We start from the raw sequence: 8525 nt of genomic DNA, 5'->3' as shown, positions 1-8525 counted from the left end.
GCGCACCTGACGTCACAGCCCCCGCCCCAGCCCTGCGGCCGCTCCACCCCCTCTCCGAGAGGCCGGGCCTGCGCTTGCGCACGCGCCTCCCCTGGCTCCGCCCTCGTGTGCGGCGAGCCAGCCGGTAGGCGTGTGTATATAGTTTTGCAGGTCTCAATGTGGTCTGGTTCTGGGAGTGCGTCTGCGCCTCCAGAATCCCTCTTCTAGTTAGGGCTGGCTGGGGACTTTTTCGCAAGCTGCATTTGCAGAGCTTATTTTATTTAGGTTAATTAGATTTCTATTTATTTGGGGTGTCTGGGGTGGAGAGGGAGAAAGGCGATTTGGACGTGAAAGCTCACCATCCCTGGGCGTTTGCCTGGCCTCGGCCAAAACCGACATCCTAGAATGCTAGAAGGGACACTAACAAGGTCGAGCAGGGCGGGGAAGCAGAGAGGATTCTGTCATCTCATATTGTCATTATTTACTGCAACTAATAACATCCTAGATTCCTACCCTCTAAGACTCTGGATGACTATCTTGACAGCTGTTTCTGCCTCTCAAAAGACACAACCGCTTCAAAGCTAATTGAATCCAAAGCCCTTCCCCTCGATATGTCCCTGCCTAGCTTTCCAGTAACATCTCTCATCTCACTCCCATCTCCAGTCCTTGCCCTCTTCCTGCCCTTGCATGGAACATTCTTTCCTCTAAATCTTCATACCGTTGCCTTTTGCTGTCATTCAAGCCTCAGTTCAAATGATACCTGTGTTAGTGTCCCAGGGCTGCCCTAACCGCAAACTGGATGGCTTAAACAACCGAAATGTATTCTCTCACAGCTCTGGAGGCTAGAAATGCAAAATCAGGGTGTCACCAAAGCCATGTTCCCTTTAAGACTCTGGGTGGTGGCCGTCAATCCTTGGCATTTATTGGCTTGTAACTGTATCATTCCAATCTTTGCCTCTGTTATCACATGGCCATTTTCCTTGTGTGCTTGTCTGTGTCCTCTTGTCTTATAAGAATACCAATCTTATTGGATTAAGAACCCACTCTAGTCCAGTATGACTTCACCTCAACCAGCTATATCTGCAAAGACCCTGTTTCCAAATAAGTTCACATTCTGAGGTAGTGGATATTAGAAGTTCAACACATCTTTCTGGGGGACACAATTCAACCTGTAACAATACTTCTTAAAAAAGGCTTCCTAGGCCTGACCTGTGGTGGCGCAGTGGATAAAGCGTCAACCTGGAAATGCTGAGGTCGCTGGTTCGAAACCCTGGGCTTGCCTGGTCAAGGCACATATGGGAGTTGATGCTTCCTGCTCCTCCCCCCCTTCTCTCTCTCTTCTCTCTCTCTCTACCCCCCTTTCTAAAAAAAAAAAAAAAAAAATGAATAAAAAAAAAAGGCTTCCTAGCCTGACCTGTGGTGGCGCAGTGGATAAAGCGTCGACCTGGAAATGCTGAGGTTGCCGGTTCGAAACCCTGGGCTTGCCTGGTCAAGGCACATATGGGAGTTGATGCTTCCAGCTCCTCCCCCCTGTCTCTCTCTCCTCTCTCTGTCTCTCTCTCTCCTCTCTAAAATGAATAAAAAAAAAAAAAAGGCTTCCTGAACACCCTAAGGTTCGTGTCTCCTTCCAGTCACATATATATCTCCTGTTTTATTTCCTTCATACAACTTACTATTATATAAAAGTGTTTGTCTCCCTGTTGGTTGTACGTTTCCCTCTGCCAGTATATAATCTCCATAAGATCTCAGGGATCTTGTCTCTATCTTGGTTGTCACTGGGTCCACAGAGCTTGGCACAGAGTAGGTCCTCAATAAATACATTTTTTTGTTTTTTGGGGTTTTTTTTTACAGAGAGAGAGAGATAGAGAAAGGGATAGACAGAGACAGACAGACAGGAACAGAGAGATGAGAAGCATCAATCATTAGTTTTTCGTTGCGCATTGCAACACCTTAGTTGTTCATTGATTGCTTTCTCATATGTGCCTTGACCACGGGCCTTCAGCAGACCGAGTAACCCCTTGCTCAAGCCAGTGACCTTGGGACCAAGCTGGTGAGCTTTTGCTCAAACCAGATGAGCCCGCGCTCAAGCTGGAGACCTCGGGGTCTCAAACTTGGGTCCTCAGCATCCCAGTCCGACGCTCTATCCACTGTGCCACCTCCTGGTCAGACAATAAATACATATTTATTGAAGGAATGAACATTAAATATCATCTAATGGAGAGGTTCTCAACTTTTGAGGTTCACAGACTCCTCTGAGAACTCTGAATGGGGAATATACACATAAACACACAGAGAAATATTTGCAATTTATTTTAAAATTCTTAGCCCTGCCGGTTGGCTCAGTGGTAGAGCGTCAGCCTGGCGAGCAGAAGTCCTGGGTTCAATTCCCCGGCCAGGGCACACAGGAGAAGCGCCCATCTGCTTCTCCACCCCTCCCCCTCTCCTTCCTCTCTATCTCTATCTTCCCCTCCCGCAGCCAAGGCTCCATTGGAGCAAAAGATGGCCCCGAGCGCTGGGGATGGCTCCTTGGCCTCTGCCCCAGGCGCTAGAGTGGCTATGGTCTCGACAGAGTGACCCCCCCTCCATGGGCAGAGCATCGCCCCCTGGTGGGCGTGCCGGGTGGATCCCGGTCGGGCGCATGCGGGAATCTGTCTGACTGCTTCCCCGTTTCCAGCTTCGGAAAAATACAAAAAATAAAATAAAATTCTTATTACTTATTGATGGTTTTTAGAGAGAGAGGAAGGGGGAGAGAAAGAGAAACATCAATTTGTTGTTTTACTTATTTATGTATTCATTGGTTGATTCTTGTATATGCTCCAACCAGGGATGGAACTGGCAACCTTGGCATATCAGGACAACACTCTAACCAACTGAGCCATCCTGCCAGGGATATCAATGTTTTTTAATTTAATTTTTTTTTTTTTTTTTTTTTACAGAGACAGAGAGAGAGAGAATCAGAGAGAAGGACAGACAGACAGGAACGGAGAGAGATGAGAAGTATCAATCATCAGTTTTTCGTTTTGACACCTTAGTTGTTCATTGATTGCTTTCTCATATGTGCCTTGACCACAGGCCTTCAGCAGACCGGGTAACCAGCGACTTTGGGTCCAAGCTGGTGAGCTTTTTGCTCATCAAGCTGGCGACCTCGGGGTTTCAAACCTGGGTTCTTCCACATCCCAGTCCAATGCTCTATCTACTGCGCCACCTCCTGGTCAGCCTAAAAAATTTTTTTTACATAAAATTCAGACTTTTGCCTGACTTATGGTGGCACAGTGGATAAAGCGTCGACCTGGAAATACTGAGGTCGCCGGTTCGAAACCCTTGGCCTGCCTGGTCAAGGCACATATGGGAGTTGATGCTTCCTGCTCCTCCCCCCTTCTCTCTCTCTGTCTATCCCTCTCTCTCTCCTCTCTAAAATGAACAAATAAATAAATAAAAATTCAGACTTTTATTTTCTATTGAAAAACGGGAAGATCTGGACACACTGCACTTAGGTTTCTGCACAGTAATGGGCTGGGACAGAGTAACAGTGTCCCTTTCACATGGGACTTACCAGATGCCACAGTCCCCACCATGATCAATTGTGTTGCCCCATCCTACTTCATGTATTTATGTAATCTGTGGGCCCTGGAGACATCTGAGTCAGAGACTCACAACCTAATGAATCGTGAAGATTGCAAAACTGCCTAAAATACTGAAATGGTGGTAAAACACAAAATGGTTTATGTAATTGGAGTTAGTAGAATCAAAAAGAAAATATAGGGCCTTGAAGAATCAATAAAGTGTCACAAAGAAGAGGGTTTGGGAAGAAGAAGCCTCCTCACCTCTGCTTACAGTTAATCCTATAGGGTCCACCAGCCTGAGGCTGCCACTGAGCAGATGATGTCCCCCAAGGGAGGTCTGGGCAGGTGCACCTTATCTTTAGGTATCTACAGGCTAGCCACATTCAGGTTGCAAATCTAAGGGACTGTCCTCTCCATGGGGTCAGATTCCACATGTATTATTCTTGAGCCTTTCTGTAGATGGCCACCTCCATCACATAGCCAGCCACTTAGGTGCCAGAAGTATTGGATCTTACTTGGCTTCCACCCTGTACCTGTTCCTGCCCAAAGCACTTTCAGAGTCACTCGTCAGCTCTCTGAAGCCAGATCTGGCTCTTCTTAGGGACTTTGATCATGATATATGAGAGAGTGTGTTGCAAGGTTACCCTCCCCAGCCCCTGCCCACACCACCAGGGGAATCTTCCCTATTTGTTCTCTTTAAGGCATTCTACTTAGGGACCTGACAGCAGAATGTGCTCATCCAGTTTGGGAGAGTCATAAAAGTAGCAAACATACAGTACTCACTAGGTGCCTGAAACTCGTCTATATGCTTTACATATGTATGTTATTGCATTCAATCCTCACAGTGACATTATGAGAAAGGCTCTTTATTATCCCCATTTCACAGGTAAATATTCTTAAAACAGCGATTTTCACAGTGCTGCAAGAAATTTTAACACATGCACTACCTGGCCTGACCAGGCGGTGGTGCAGTGGATAAAGTGTCAAACTGGGATGCGAAGGACGCAAGTTCGAGACCCTGAGGTCGCCAGCTTGAGCACCGGCTCATCTGGTTTGAGCAAAGCTCACCAGCTTGGACCCAAAGTCGCTGGCTTGAGCAAGGGGTTACTCAGTCTGCTAAAGGCCCACGGTCAAGGCACATATGAGAAAGCAATCAATGAACAACTAAGGTGTCGCAACGAAAAAAACTGATGATTGATGCTTCTCATCTCTCTCTCCGTTCTTGTCTGTTTGTTCCTATCTATCCTTCTCTGTGACTCTCTCTCTGTCTCTGTCTCTGTCTCTGTAATAAATAAATAAATAAATAAATAAATAAATAAATAAAAACATGCACTACCTGACTATTTACTCAGAGGCACTGACCTCTTTTCCCTTAGATTTTCTAATTTAAAAAAAAAAAAAAAAGACAACTGCCAACAATAATAGCCATCCGGTGGTGCAAATGAATCAAAATTATACCTATTTTTTGTCAGATCATCAAAAATATATTATGGTGTGCTGCAGAAATTTAGTAACTAGTTTATGTGTGCCATGAGATGAAGAAGGTTGAAAATCGCTGCTCTAGGGCATGGGTTCCCCAACGTTCGTAAACCACTCCTGGAGAGCTTGTTAAAATGCAGATTCTGCCTGACCAGTGGTGACACACTGGATAGAGTGTCTACTGGAAACGCTGAGGTCACCAGTTCGAATGAGAGCTCCCAGCTTGAGCCCAAAGTCACTGGCTTGAGCAAGAGGTCACTGGCTCGGCTTGAGTGGTCACCAGTCCTATGTCCAGTCAAGGCACATATGAGAAGCAATCGATACACAACTTAAGTGAAGGAACAGCCGTGGCCGGATAGCTCAGTTGGTTAGAGCATCATCCTAAAGTACAGAGATTGCCATTTGATCCCTGGTTGGAGTACATGGAGGGAGCAGATCAATGTTCCTCTCTTTCTCTCTCTCCCCCTTCCTTCCTCTCTCATTGAAATAAATAAAAATAGCCCTGGCCAGTTGGCTCAGTGGTAGAGCGTCGGCCTAACGTGCAGGAGTCCCGGGTTCGATTCCCCGGCCAGGGCACACAGCAGAAGCGCCCATCTGCTTCTCCACCCCTCCCCCTCTCCTTCCTCTCTGTCTCTCTCTTCCCCTCCCGCAGCCAAGGCTCCACTGGAGCAAAAGATGGCCCCGGGCGCTGGGGATGGCTCCTTGGCCTCTGCCCCAGGCGCTAGAGTGGCTCTGGTCGCGGCAGAGCGACGCCCGGAGGGGCAGAGCGTCGCCCCTGGTGGGCGTGCTGGGTGGATCCCGGTCGGGCACATGCGGAAGTCTATCTGACTGTCTCTCCCCGTTTCCCGCTTCAGAAAAATACAAGAGGAAAAAATAAATAAATAAATAAATAAATAAATAAATAAAAATAAAGTGAAGCAACAACGAGTCGTTGCTTTTCTCTTTTCCTTTCTCTCTCCCACTTTCTCTCCTGTTAAAAAAATAACTAAAATAGTGCCTGACCTGTGGTGGCGCAGTGGATAACGCCTCGACCTGGAAATGCTGAGGTTGCCGGTTTGAAACCCTGGGCTTGCCTGGTCAAGGCACATATGGGAGTTGATGCTTCCAGCTCCTCCCCGCTTCTCTCTCTCTGTCTCTCTCTCCCTCGCTCTCTCCTCTCTAAAAATGAATAAAGAAAAAAAAAAGATTAAAAAAAATAATAACTAAAATAAAATTCTGATTCAGCAGATTCTAGAAAGGGACTGAAATACTGTAATTCTACAAGCTCCAGCCACTACTGGCCAGAGGACTACACTTCAAATGGCAAGAAACCAAGGTGGAGAGCTTCCCCAAGACCACCCAGTTACGACTGTTACCTCTATGAAGCAGAGTGCCAAGAGCCAGTCTAAATAAAGAGCACCTGCCTAAGAAGAAGTGAAAATTCTAGGGACTTTTCCTTCACTCACTTTCCACAGATGTCCTTGCTCAAAATAGCCCCAAAGATTGAAATGCAAAAACGTTTATAGCAGCGCTTTTCTGATCAGCCAAACACTGGAAACATCCCAAGTGCCCCACAACAGGGAAATGGTTAAATAAGCTATAGTCTGTGCATATCGTGTATTTGGCTGTTAAAATGACCGTTATGGAACTAAATGCATGCCTGTAAACAGGCATAGAAAATAGGCCCTGGCCGGTTGGCTCAGCGGTAGAGCATCGGCCTGGCGTGCGGGGGACCCGGGTTCGATTCCCGGCCAGGGCACATAGGAGAAATGCCCATCTGCTTCTCCACCCCTCCCCTGGAGCAAAGATGGCCCGGGCGCTGAGGATGGCTCCTTGGCCTCTGCCCCAGGCGCTAGAGTGGCTCTGGTCGCAGCAGAGCGACGCCCCGGAGGGGCAGAGCATCGCCCCCTGGTGGGCAGAGCGGTAGCCCCTGGTGGGCGTGCCAGGTGGATCCCAGTCGGGTGCATGCGGGAGTATGTCTGCCTCCCCGTTTCCAGCTTCAGAAAAAGAAAAAAGAAAAAAAGAAAATCACGGAAGCCCTGGCTGGTTAGCTCAGTGGCAGAGCGTCAGCCTGGCGTGCAGGAGTCCCTGGTTTGATTCCCGGCCAGGGCACACAGGAGAGGCGCCCATCTGCTTCTCCACCCCTCCCCCTCTCCTTCCTCTCTGTCTCTCTCTTCCCCTCCCGCAGCCAAGGCTCCATTGGAGCAAAGATGGCCCGGGTGCTGGGGATGGCTCTGTGGCCTCTGCTTCAGGCGCTAGAGTGGCTCTGATTGCGGCAGAGTGACGCCCCGGATAGGCAGAGCATCGCCCCCTGGTGGGCATGCGGGGTGGATCCCGGTCGGACACGTGCGGGAGTCTGACTGCCTTCCCGTTTCCAATTTCAGAAAAATAAAAAAAAAGAAAGAAAGAAAATCATGGGATGACCAGGCGGTGGCGCAGGGGATAGAGCGTCGGACTGGGATGCAGAAGGACCCAGGTTCGAGACACCGAGGTCGCAGCTTGGACCCAAGCTCATCTGGCTTGAGCAAAAAAAGCTCACCAGCTTGGACCCAAGGTCGCTGGCTCGAGCAAGGGGTTACTCCGTCTGCTGAAGGCCCACAGTCAAGGCACATATGAGAAAGCAATCAATGAATAACTAAGGTGTCACAACAAAAAACTGATGATTGATGCTTCTCATCTCTCTCCGTTCCTGTCTGTCTATCCCTCTCTCTGACTCTCTCTCTGTCCCTGTAAAAAAAAAAAATTTAATAAAGAAAATTATGGGAAGTAGAAAAGTGGAATCCAAAATAATGTGTGTAAACTGATTAAAGTTATGCAATCATTTGTGTACCCTGAGAAAGATTGGGTGAATTTAGCATAACAGAAATAGTCAATCATGTCAGTTGATGGAATTTTAATTTCCTGAAATGTTGTGCAGGTGTTTGAAAGAAATTTTCAAGCCCGGGTCTTGTTCCTGATGGGTTTAGAATGTAACGGAAACAGCAAGCATTAGCTATTAAATTTCATGTGTTTAATGTTTAGTCTTCAGGTATCAAGATGTCCTTTATGTTTCTATCCAGTTATTTGTACTCCTGGGCCTACCTGGGGCTAGATGGGGCTGTGTGATTTATTTGGTCCAGTCAGAGAGACCTGAGTTCAAATGTCAGTTCTACTACTTGCTGAGTGCGGGATCCTGAGAACCCAATTCACCTTCTCTCTGTACTGGGAAGTCGCTCCGGTAAGACTGTTGTGAGGATTCAGTGCAATGAATAATGTAAAAAGCTAGGTAATATGTAAGCAAGAAAGCACTGAATTTATGTTTGAGTTTTTCTAAAAATGTTTTATTTGGGGGTGATATTTTTAGATTTATAAAACTGCAAAGATAGTATAGAAAGTTCATAACCGCCTGACTGGACAGTGGTGCAGTGGATAAGAGTGTCGGACTGGGATGAGAAAGACCCAGGTTCGAGACCCCGAAGTTGCCAGCTTGAGCAAAGGCTCATCTGGTTTGAGCAAAGGCTCACCAGCTTGAGCCCAAGGTCACTG

The 8525-nt window shown here is 47.5% G+C and overlaps 1 non-coding gene across 1 annotated transcript; it reads left to right on the top strand.

Annotated features, from left to right (window-relative positions):
• Window positions 1–5520: 5520 nt before the first annotated feature.
• TRNAV-AAC (transfer RNA valine (anticodon AAC)) lies at window positions 5521–5597 on the top strand. The gene has a single exon. It is a non-coding gene; the product is annotated as a tRNA-Val (tRNA).
• Window positions 5598–8525: the final 2928 nt, after the last annotated feature.

Source organism: Saccopteryx bilineata, chromosome 2 (assembly GCF_036850765.1).
Source record: "Saccopteryx bilineata isolate mSacBil1 chromosome 2, mSacBil1_pri_phased_curated, whole genome shotgun sequence".
In the NCBI taxonomy this organism is placed as follows: Eukaryota; Metazoa; Chordata; class Mammalia; order Chiroptera; family Emballonuridae; genus Saccopteryx; species Saccopteryx bilineata.
Note: the sequence above shows the minus strand (reverse complement) of the source record. Positions and strands in the feature narration are given on the sequence as shown.